The sequence below is a fragment of the Urocampus carinirostris genome, chromosome 13 (genome assembly GCF_059441175.1).
Source record: "Urocampus carinirostris isolate Australia breed hairy pipefish chromosome 13, RoL_Ucar_1.0, whole genome shotgun sequence".
Taxonomy (NCBI): domain Eukaryota; kingdom Metazoa; phylum Chordata; class Actinopteri; order Syngnathiformes; family Syngnathidae; genus Urocampus; species Urocampus carinirostris.
The window spans coordinates 28,025,983-28,038,788 of NC_142361.1; the positions used below are offsets into that span (position 1 = coordinate 28,025,983).

Genomic DNA, 12,806 nt, shown 5'->3' on the forward strand with positions numbered 1-12,806 from the left:
CGACCTTCTGTTGTTGCTGTGACTTTGCCTCTTTTTTAAAGGCTTTGTTCTCTGAGCCCTAACACATCGGAGCCAATCACATCCTTTGTTCTGACTCAATGGTAAAAATAGATTGCATGTATGCCCCCCCTCAAACGCACACACTCCTGCACACTCTCCCCCTCGCCCACCCCTTCCATTCCTCTCACTCTTCCCCCTTGTTTCACTCCCCCCTTTCTGCACTAACATCCCTGTTACCTCATGCAGAAAGTCACATAACCCCCCGGCTCCCCTCAAGCCCCCTAGACTGGAGAAAAGTGACTTCAAGCAGATCTAAGATGGCAACCTCTTATTTTTTTCTTCCTTTTGATTACACAACAACGCCGGCTTAAAACCTTCTTTATAGTTTTTTTCTCCACTCCTTTTCTGTAAATGAGATCAAAATGGCCGGTGTGCAGAGGCGGGGAGGAGGAATGCGCGGGAGATGTTGGGGATTCTGACATAGGGAAAAGGAGGAGGGGGTTTGCAGAATGTAGATGGGTTGCTGTGATGTCACATCTGCTGCAGGCCCAAAGCTGGCACGTGCCAACCTAAGCGGGGGAGGAGGACGGAACATAATGAAGGAGACGATGACTTTTTTTGTGGAAATCATTGAGCACATCTCCAGCTCTATTCTTTACAATCAATTAACGTAAATTCCAGACTTCAAGCCACTGGTGCAGACCAGGAGAATCCGAATGTTTGTTTAAACGGGGTTTATACGGGTGCTTGAAATCACAAGGTGTTTTATCTGTTGTGCAACATCTATTGCAGCCTAGTCATCCTGGAAGAGGGATTAGCTCCTATGCTGGCCCATTTTCTAGGTTTCTTCATTTTCCCCAGTGCTTGAGTTTTTTTTAGTTTTTCCTTGACCTCATGTAAGTTTTAGATCAGGGTCTGTTGTTATGGTGGTCTCTGCAGCCCTTTAAGACTTTTTCTGATTAAGGGCTATACAAGTAAACATGACTTGACTTGAAAATAATTGAATTCTAATGCTGTATTTTTAACTATTAAAAAGTGGGTAAACTTTGGGTGAAGAGCTTGTCACTACTTGAAATTATTGCCGTGATTCACAACAAGTCTGTGGAAAAATGATGCCAACACTGCTCTCAGGTGGCTTTGCTTTGCCATTGCATTTCTTCCCTTGTAATTAAAGGCAGCTGACTTTAGTTTGTACGTCATTGTCATAAGAGGCGTCATCACCCGCTATGGGTTGCGTCCAAGAAGTCCGGTGCATTCTACACCTACACAGGGCAGTATGAAATGTATAGTAGTTCCATGATTACGTATAAATTGCATAGATTTTTAATGAGCCATGCAAAAACTTGAGGTACCGTTTCCCAGTGGTAAATTGTGATGGGAAGAACTACCTGCAACTGAAAATGTAAGCTACATTTTGGCGTCATTTTACCCAAAACCTACAGTAACTCACGAAAGTGAGTACACCCCTCACATTTCTGCAGAGATTTAATTATAATGTTTACTAAAACATCACTGAAGAAACAGCGATATGCCACAGTCTTTTTACAAAGGCCATGGCTTTCTGGAAATATATTCTCTGGTCTAATGAGACATAGATTATTTTTTTGGGCTCAGATGGTGTAAAGCATGTGAGGCGGCAACCAGGCGAGGAGTACAAACATGTTTGTGTTGCGGCTAAAGTCAAACATGGTATTGGGAATGTCATGGTTTGGGACTGCAGGAGTGCACCTGGAAATGGGGAGTTGCATTTCATTAAGGGAAACACAAACTCAAGCATGATCCAGCCTGACAATACCTCCACATACACCTAAGATGACCAAGGCTTTTCTAAAGGGGCTATGACTAAAGGGGATAAACTGGCCAAGTATGCTACTAGATATAAACCCAACAGAACATCTTTGGGGCATCTTCAAGAGGAAGGTGGAAAAGCACAAGATCTCAAATAACCCCCAGCTCTGTCATGTTGTCATGGAGGAAGTGAAAAGCAATCCAGTGTCGATTTGTGAGGCTCTGGTGATATCCATGGCCAGGAGCATTAAAGTGGTTCTGTAAAATCATATTTGCCACACAAAATATAGAACTTCAGGTACTTTTACTTTAGGGTATACTCACATTTGTTACAAGGGTTTTATCTCCTAATGCCCATGTTTTTAGGTTTTTTGGGGGGGAAAATAAATTTACTTTGCAATATAAGCTTTACACATACTACATTTTATTGTGTTAAAGCAGTGTTTCTTCAGTGTTGTTCAATTTAACATAACGATGAAATCTGGAGGGGTGTACTCACTTTTGTGACATCCTGTATATGGGGAGAGATTTGTCTCAAAAAGATTTACACATGTATTGTTTAGATCTACAAATATATTCATAAAATCTAAAATGTGCAAACCCTTGAATGAACCATTGCGAAGGCATGCAGCAGGTGATGACCAAATGTGATTTGTGCCAAGTGCTCTGAATGTCAAAGTGAAGAACTTCATTGAAGCACAGGTAAACTGGGGGAGTAACTCTGAGTCCTTTTGGTAGCTAAATACCCCGTCATCGAATTAGTGACACGCATGAATGGATGAACGAGATTCCGACTGTCCCTACTAGGTGAAATGGCGATCTTGGCAGAATCAGCGGGGAAATGTCTAGTGCAGAAAAGTAACACATAGTGCACATAGACACTCATTTGCTGTCAATCTTAATCAACTAGCACAGCAGTCAATATTATTTGTAATGACATTAACATATACGCAGGAGTGCGACAATAACATTCTCAAAACAAAACTCAATGTACTGTTATGTGCTGACAAAAATTCAGAAGCCTATAATATCATAACAGCCAGTCGGCTCACTGTTATTTGCAACTGATCTTAAGCTCTCCAATCTCTTGCGCACATGACAGAGTGATAGAGAGGAGACCAAGTATTGCTACAACTAAGTAAAAAAAAAGTCCTTCTGCAGGCCAACACTAAATAAGGAGGGGTACACAACAACTATTGGGCTGACAATTATCAGTTTGTTCACAGTCTAATATCGTTTTTGGTCTGAAAAATATACCCGATAATTCATGGATTTCAAAATCAGTTTTGCTCTTGGATCCTGAAAATCTGATATCAGGCAGACCAGTAAAATCATGTCAACTCCAAATTCTGCACTGTGCTTTCCAGTATTAAACTTGCTCACTAAGTCTACATTAGTAACCTACCCTTTGTATTATGATCAAGGATGACAAGATCCCTTCTGAACAAAACACATTTATTCAGAAACAATGGGGAAAAATATTTTTATGTTTGGCATCAAATGTGTTAACTGTTTCTGTGGTGTGTCTAGGGCATTTATAGCCTGGTGGCGCCCATCCATCTCCAGGCCAAGATATATAAACAGAAATACTACAAAAATTCAACTACAGTAATAGTAAAACATGTTAATGAAATATTACAATGATACTGGTATGGAAATACTTCAAAATACTTTTACAGAAATACTACGACAAAAATACTACAAAAATACTGCTAGAGAAATAAAGGTGTAATAGTAGTCTGTAGTTTGTGGTCTGTGCAGCCCTTTGAGATTCTTTTTAAATAATGGTTATACAACCTCATCTCAAACTGTTGACCGTATAAATCAGGTGTCTCGAATTCAATTTCCTTGGTTGCCGCCGGAGTAAGGGTCCAGGCAAAGTGAGTGCCAGTATTGGGTTTTCCATCCAAAGATAACTGTGCCGCATGTGCAGTTCATGTCTTGGGAACCTCCTGCGTGGGTTCAAATCCAGCTCCAGACTTCCTGTGCGGAGTTTGTATGTTCTCCCCGTGCTTGCGTGGGTTTCCTTCGGGCGCTCCGGTTTCCTCCCACATTCCAAAAAAACATGCATTTCAGGTGAATTGGCCGGTCCAAATTGTCCCTAGGTCGGAATGAGCGAGTGAGTTGTCTGTCCCCATGTGCCCTGCGATTGGCTGGCAACCAGTTCAGGGTGTCCCCTGCCCACTGCCCGATGATTGCTGGGATGGGCTCCAGCACCCACGCGACCCTACTGAGGATAAGCGGTGTAGCTGATGAGATGAGATGAGGTTATACAAATAAACATGACTTGACTTTAACAGTTGAGTGAATGCAGTTTTATACCTGATCCATCTCAACTTGCTGCAAATTCAACACTGCACTCTAGCAGCTGGTGAGAGCATTTGGTTTGCATATATTTAAAAATCATAACTTTGGATAGTAATACCTAGAGACTTGCTTCTTTTTTTGATATACTCGGAAATTTATGGCGTCTGGATGAAATCATGTTATAAATAGTCACCTGCTGCTGCCACAATGTTTAATTAACCAACACTACTTTAAAAGGATTTCAAAAATGTATGTACCGGTATAATGATTTTTGTGTCACTCCTGTGTATATGTTGGTGCCAATTCAATTGATATCGACTGCTTTGCTAGCTTGTTGCGATTGACAGCATCCGACACAAAAACGAGTGACTTAATAGCGGCACAATGTGTTACTTTTCTGTACTAGACATTTCCCCGGTGATTTTTGTAACGTAAGAAATGAACATGAATGCGTTTCCTTATCATGACTGTTTGAACCTGCTGCTTAAAATCCAGTTGAGTTTCCACGTCAAATTTGTACGTGCGGCTTTAAAACAGGTGCACTCTGTATTCCGTAATTTACTGTCACAGCTTTGTACACACAAACAATCTCCCTGATTCTTAATCTTATTGTAAGACTTAATAAATGTCTATTTCCTGTCAGGCAAGTGATCGAACCTGAATAATGTCCACAGTGGGCGTGATGGAGCAAATGCAAATCAAGGTAAATGCCAGCAGATGGGAGCTGTTAAAAGAATCACACACCATAAAACGGGCTTTACAAAGTACTATTTTACCATCGGAGCTGTGCAGCCGAGTCACTAAAATATCAGCGGCCATGTTGATTCATTGCTTCTGCATTAGCAACCAAGGCTGTCGGCTTTGAAAATTTGTTCTTGAGGTGTGACATTGACTATTTTCTTTGTCCGTACGCGCCAACCCTATAAATCAACTAAGCTAATATTCTTGTCAAATTGAGTACCGTGCCATAGGTGTTTCATTATTTAGTGGAACAGCTCCTGTGTTAATCTTTAAATAACTAGATGTACTGCTCCCATCTGTCTCTGCTAGCTAAGCAGCAGAGAAGCATACACCACACACAGTGTTGCAGTGAGATCAGGGAAAACACCTTTTCTGCACCAAGAACACGTCATTCTACATTTGTGGTGACGTAATATAAAACCAAGACATATGTTAACCAAAGGTTCCTATATTTTTGATAAATACCTTTCTATAACACATTCCCACCCTGAATTTTTCGACCATAATTTTGCAAAAAAATTCAATTTCCCTTTACTCGAATATTCCTCCATCACCCTTACCAACTTACTCACGTTAATCACCCACTGTTCCAACAGCTCTGATTACTCTCTGACCCCTTTACTTTTGCACCAAGTTTATTTCCAGTGAAGAAAAAAAAACAATGAAAGTACTTCATATCAATACACTGTATAGTTGGCAGACAATTCTGTATTTTGTCAATATTTTCCTCAACCCTTTAATTTGATTTTTGAGGGAGTTTTATTCATCTGCAAGCTCAAAGGAATAGTAATAATAATAATGATAACAATTTTAGTTTTATGATATCACAAAATAACGAATTTAAATGAAATAAGATATGTGCCGTTTTGGTCTGTTGTTTTTCTTATTATTGTTATTATATTTCCAATAAAATGATAGTGTTTTAATGGTAATCCATCCATCCATTATCTGCACCGCTTATCCTCAGTAGGGTTACGGGTGTGCTGGAGCCCATCCTAGCTATCTTCGGACAGTGGGCAGGGGACACCCTTAACTGGTTGCCAGCCAGTTGCAGGGCACACAGGGACCGACAATTTGCTCGCTCATTCACACCTAGGGCCAATTTGGACCGGTCAATTAACCTGACATGCATGTTTTTGGAATGTGGGAGGAAACCGGTGTGCCCGGAGGAAACCTACGTAAGCACGAGGAGAACATGCAAACTCCACACAGGAAGGTTCGATCTCATGACCTCAGAACTGTGCCTCACACGCGCAAACCACTGCGCCGCCGTGCTGCCCTAATTGTAATATTAAATTATATTATTATGTAATCTGTTTTATATCATTAAAACCATTTTAAGCATTATGATTTTGTATGCTGTTGGACATATACTACATTGCTTTGGTTAATGCAAACGCATTCTCCGCTTCTAAAATCATTTTCATTATAGTTGGATTATTGATTTTATTACAACTTTTTCTTCTTGATAATGATGATGAGACTGTGTTTTGAAAACCTCTCTATCTGGGAGGCTACATCTATCAGAGTCTCCAGCAGAGGACAGTGTAGCTCATTACGTTTATCTGGAACATCATTCAAACATTGCATTCCCAAAAAAGTTACCCCATCTCGTCTCCCTTTTTTCCTGCATTGATTATTATAATGTAGGTTTCTTAAGTTGTTAAGGCTGTGGGTTATGATGAAGATTAAAAAATGTGAGTTTAGACCTTTTACGTAATACATTGCGAGGACATGCATTCAGAAAATACATTTCCAAACCTTTTACCTATGACAATTGAATGCTTAAACCAGCCATTTTGTTTGTTGATATTTTCTTTCTCTCTGTTCATCCAGGGCAAGTATGTAGGCCTAATCAATTGAACACCCTCAACTTCACAATACAATCAAAATAAAAACAGAAATAAGAAAGGGATGATGGGAAAAAGCCAAAGCTTATCTTGAATACTCAAATATCGCAACACTTTTTACATTAGTGTATTCACGAAACAGACTGAAGATACCAGGATATCAGAAAAAAGGGGAAAACAGTACTATACAGTATATCAGCATTGTTAAAAATAAATCTCTCATTGGAAACGAAATAGCTCAACTACCAAGAATATACTTACTTCATATAAAATCAAATATAAATGTATAAATTGTCATTTCTCGTAAATCTATTTGCATACATCTCAACCAGAAAACAAAACAAAACAACAAAAACAAAAGACTGAGTTATCACACTTTAAATTCACGTCCAAATAATTTACACTGACATATATTGTGTCACCAAAACAAATGCATGCCATGAGTGTTTTAAATGCATATCAAACTGGTAGCCGTTCATGGTAATCAGTGACAAAAAAATTGTTAATAGCTTCAAAAGTTTTTTTAAATTTAAATTTTGACTTCTAAAATTGTTTTTAAGACCATTTTATTTTTTTGCTTGTTTTTTTACCCAAAAACTTAAAACAATAGTCTCTACAGCCCTTTGAGACTCTTTGTGATTAAGGGCTATACAAATAACATTGACTTGACGATCTATATCCGATGAAACCCTGGTCTGGCTAAGTGTTCTTTTCTATTTTTCTCTCGAAGTATTTGATCCCAATAATGAGATGATAACTTTATAGTACATAGAGACGCAAACTAAGGAGAGAAGACATCAATGTTTGTTTAACCTTCAAGGAGAATAGAAGAGCACCCGGGGGCGGCAGTAGCTCAGGAGGTAGAGCGATCGTTTTAGGATTAAGGGATCCCAGTTCGAATCCCGGCTTGTCCGTGTTACATGCCGAAGTGTCCTTGGGTAAGACACTGAAACCCCAATACCCCCAATAAGCAGGTTAGCGCCTTACATGGATGCACAGATCACGGCCGCTATTGGGAAATGTGAAGCACAATGTAAAGCGCTTTGGGAAGTCATTGACTTGAAAAGCGCTATATAAATGCAGATCATTTCATTTTCATTTCATTTCACCCAAAGATACTATTAGAAACTCCAACCTGCTTTAAAGGCCCTTTCCTGATCCCTTTTTAAAAATTAGATCTCCTAGGTTATGAAAAGCAGATCCGCCCTAAAGTGTGTGAAGGTCAGAGAACAGCAACATGTTTCACCAATAGTGACATTAATGTAAAAAGTGCATTATAGTTAAAGTAACGCACAACAGTGCGGAATGATAGTGTAGATAACAAACTGGCATCCTATGCAGTCTCCTTTGCATCCTATTAAACCAGGCCAATATCACTCACGATGAGTGCAAACAAAAGTAGTGCCATCACACCTTTTAATGTAGGTTTTAGATCAGGGGATGGTGTAATAATAGTATGTAGTTTGGTCTGTACAGCCCTTTGATACTCCTTGTGATTAAGGGTATCACAAATAAACATGACTTGACTTAACTTTTCCCCTTTCTTTCATTGCACTCCTGCAGTCTATTTGCTGCTGTTGACTCCTAAATATTTGCAGCTTTTTGCCTTTACCAGTGCATCAATATCAGATGTCAAATGCTGAGTAGCAGCACATTCAACAATGTAATTCAAGGGTTTCTTTGTTGCTTTGTTTTATTACAATTAATCCCAAAGAACACTTGTTCACAAAGATAAGTGCTATTGTCCGAAACATGGATATAACCTTTGGTTGACGTCAGCTGTTTTACACCTCACCTGCTCTCTAGCGGCAAGTGGGAGCATTTGGGTTGTATTTACTTAAAAAAAAATCATAACTTTCGGTAGAAATCAGCTAGAGACTTGCTTCTTTTTTGACCTACTCAGACATTTACAAGGGGCTGGATAATATCATCCCTCAGGCCAGATCTGGCCCTTATGTTTGACATGACTGCTTTAGACTGAACAGTATGAAAATGCTGCCATGTGAGGTGCAGATATACCAGTAAGAGTCTCTGGTGGCCTTCCGATATATTTACTTACAGCCTTTTAATAAATCCGACCGCTTAACTTTGCTGATATGCTCTCTCGTTTTATATAATTACAATGACTGACTAAGCGAAAGCCTCAACCAATTGAGCTTTAAACGCACTTAGAGACCACAAAGGCTTTTCTGCTCTTTCATATCTATTATTGCTTGTAAACATCAGAGTGGTTATTGATTAAAAGTGTGGCTGTAGATTATATCCTTATATAATTCCAGGCAAGGAAAAGGATCAGAACTGCAGTCTAAAAGGATTTGAGCCATCAGGAGAGTCAATTGCCTCCCAAAAGCCTTTACAAAGACGCTTTGAATTAACTAGCCTTATTAACACTCATCACTGGCGTAGAATTACCGCGCCGTGTGAAGGGCTTGATCACGCTCCAGACGCTATGGAGATGGAACCAAACGTTATAAGACAAAAAAGGTCAGGACAGTACAAATTAATACCGCCGCTGTCTTTTCATTACGCGGGGATGATGATTAAGGCCAAGGAAATGGATTTCATTGCCTGATTCATCCGACAGAACAAATGAAATGATAAGGCGCTATAATTCATGTGAACGTTTTCCTCATTGAACATCAAGTGTGGATGACTTTGTTTTGTTCAAATCAACATTCATATGGGAAAAAAAGACCACAGTTAAAAAAATGTTTCAATTGTCATTGTTGTAGTGACCTCATGTGCGGTCCCTTCTCAAGGTTTCTTCATTTTCCTCATGTTGAGGTTTTTGTGTTTTTCCTTGCCCTCATGTAGGTTTTAGGTCAGGGGATGGTGGAATAATAGTTTGTGGTCAGCAATTTGTGGTCTGTGCAGCCCTTTGAGACTTTTTGTGATTAAAGGCTATAAATAAACAAATAAGCATGACTTGACTTGACTTGAAGCATTGTATGCAATGAGATTAGATATGGCACAGCAACTAGAATGCCCAAATAAGTCACAAGTTACATATTTTCACAGTTATGCTCACTTTTTTAGAGTGGTGATAGTCCTGGGGAAAAACTTTTTGACCCGGTTCGACTTGGTATTAAGGGACCTGTAGCGCCTACCATAGGGCAACGGGTTAAAGAGGTGGAGGCCGGTGAAAAGAGTTACTTACTTGGTGTTAAAGTGTGATTTGATAAGAACAATTTGAATCATATCGATAAAAAGTTCAGCATTCTTGTAAAAAAACACTACGTACAGTTATTTTATTCTGTTCGAATCCTTGGGGGGGAATTTGCAGACACTTTCAATTGTACTGTAAATTAATCTGAATGAATGCTTGTTCAAATGATTCGGGTGGCAAGTCTTGGGCAAATTTTGACATTGAATAAAAAAATACCACTCGTCTGTTCCTGATTTCCCCGTTTGTCTCGGCTACGACACGTTTTTTGACCCCGACCACGTTCTAAACTCTCGTCCCGGCTAACGACCCGTTTTCCCGTCCGACCACGCTATGATCTCCCGCTCCGGAAGACCCACTTCCGCATTCCGAACACGCGCCGATCCTGTGGACGGCTTGCTTCCCTCGTCCAGCGAGCACCGGATCGCTGGCGTGCGTTTTTCCTCTATATCTCAAACTTGTGAGTAAACATTACACAATTGGGTCAACCATTTGTTCTGGTTCTGACAAAAAACATTCAATAAACTGAAAAAAAGAGCATAAAAATGACCCCCAGCCCCCTAAAAAAAAAACCAAGCCCTTTTAAAATATTGTCAGAAAAAAAACAAGTTATTTTTTTGAGTAAATCTAACACACTTTTGTACAATTTATTTTTTAATAATTTTTAATTTCAAATATATGTTTGGGTAGGGCAGCACGGCGGAGCAGTGGTTAGTGCGTGTGCGGCACAGTTCTGAGGTCATGAGATTGAACCTTCGTGTGTGGAGTTTGCATGTTCTCCCTGTGCTTGTGTGAGTTTCCTCCGGGCACTCCGGTTTCCTCCAACAATCCAAAAACATACATGTCAGGTTAATTGGCCAGTCCGAATTGTCCCTGGGTGTGAATGCGCGAGCGAGTTGTCTGTCTCTGTGTGCCCTGCGACTGGCTGGCAACCAGTTCAGGGTGTCCCCTGCCCACTGCCCGAAAATAGCTATGATGGGCTCCAGCACCCCTGCGACCCTACTGCGGTGCAGATAGTGAATGAATGGATATGTTTGGGTTAATGCAACAACACTTTCAAACAATATTTTTTATTTTTCTCCCAATTTTTATTGTTGAACGTTTGCATTTTGAGTTTTTATGTATCATTCTAGTGAATGCAACACAAATGTTTACAAGGTTTTTTTTATATAAATATAGTTGCACGGCTGTATTTTTTCTTTCACGCAAATGCAACACTCTTGCGTACAATATGTTTGACGTATTTTTTTAAAAATAACTAAAGTTGATCGTGTGTAGTTTTAGTTTTTCATGTTTAAAATTTTCAAGTAGATGAAACTTAAAATTTGCACAATTTTGTCGAATTGTTTTCCCTTAATAATTAAAGGCGAACCTGTATTTTTTATCAATTGACGTGCGGTAGTATCCCGTCACAAAGGGGCGGGGCTTTTTTATTTTACGTCAAGTATCGACGTACGGCTGCCTGGAACAAAGGATACAGAAGTAGTAGTGGTGGTAGTAGAGTACCACGGCAGACGTATGTTAATTATTTTTTAATTTAAAATTACCTTATTTCAGCATATGTATGCACATATAAATATTTCCTCATACTTGCCTTTAGTCGCTCGTTAGTTTTTGTTCGCGCCTTCGGTTGGCATCTTATGTGTCAGGACCGTCCAAGTGCTCTCCCAGGCGACTTCGCCGTTCAGCCTGCCCGGCTAGCATCAACGCTAGCTGGCTAGGAACTCCGCCTTCCGGTGGTCTTTTCTCCGCAGGTAACTGCAGCCCATTGCTTGCATTTCATCGGTAAAAAGCACCGCTACGATCGGGAAGGGATCACGTTGCTAACAGCGATCTAACGACGACAGCAATAGCTTAGCAACGGCGAGCGTCGTCCGATCGTGGATGCGGCCCTACGGCTCCGTTTACGCGGATGAGCGGTGTTTGGCTCGGTGTTTGTGTGGCTTGGTGTTTCTGTAACACACTGCCATTGAGAGTTCTTGTTCATGAATTTTAAATGCTATTATAAATATTTCATCTTGGTGTGATCACTTTGAGCGTCCGTGCTTTTGGACGGAGCTCCATTGTTTGCAAAAGTGGTGGGCGAATCGATAATGAGGATAACCACGTTAGCCTATTATGTTAATATAGCTATAATGTAATATGCAATTGTGTTTTAATTACTTGAATTTTACACCATCTTATGTCAGTGTGTTATTGGGGTATGTTTACTCGGATTTAGGCTTTTAGATAAGATTTGATTATCGTTCCAGTGATGCATTATTTCTGGGGTCAGCGTCCTTTTAGAAGCTGAGAGCTACTTTTTGTTACGGATTAGCTCGAAGGGCCACCAGTTTGGAATGCAGTTCTAAAATTACAACTTCTAATGATATTTTCACCTAGTGACGATAAGCGGTGCAGGACCTGGATGGATGGATGCAATTACTGTGTTGTTACTAAATGATGTTATTACCAGGTTAGAATTATTCAAAGTAGGGGTAAAGTAGGCTCAGTCACCCACTAAAACATCTGCAAACACTCTATAAGATTATTGTATTACAATGTTGTTTCTATGTTACTATTATTGTTATCAGGTTGGAATTATTAGAAGTAGGGTTGTAATAGGCCCATGTTATCACTATGTTGTCACTATGTTATTACCAGGTTTGAATGATCATAGATAATTGTTAAAATAGGCTCAGCCAATTTGCCTTTTTTAAGCACCCATACATCATAGGCTAACTACAATAAATAGAATGATTGATCATGTCAATGATTACTCATCCCAGTTTGAAATCTAATTTCCTAGAAAGATCACATGACCCATTATTGGTGAGCTATTTTCAGAACTGGTTTTTGGGCCACTTGGGTGTTCTCAAGGGGCTACCTACCTGCAGGCACCATGTTGGTGACTCCTCTGTTTTATATTTTGTTTTTGCATTTGTTTTTTAAACAAACCACAAATGTGCTAAATTGAA

The 12,806-nt window shown here is 39.7% G+C and overlaps 1 protein-coding gene across 3 annotated transcripts in view; it reads left to right on the forward strand.

Annotated features, from left to right (window-relative positions):
• The window catches only part of ldb1a (LIM domain binding 1a), a 36,460-nt gene that overhangs the window by 8,892 nt on the left and 14,762 nt on the right, over positions 1-12,806 (forward strand). The window contains exon 1 of one of the 3 annotated variants that reach the window (XM_088350792.1): positions 11,450-11,603. The exons of the other annotated variants lie outside the window; for them this stretch is intronic. The gene's annotated coding sequence lies outside the window, so the exon portion shown is untranslated. Of the gene's footprint in view, positions 1-11,449; positions 11,604-12,806 lie in introns of those variants that run through there. 3 annotated transcript variants of the gene reach the window in all.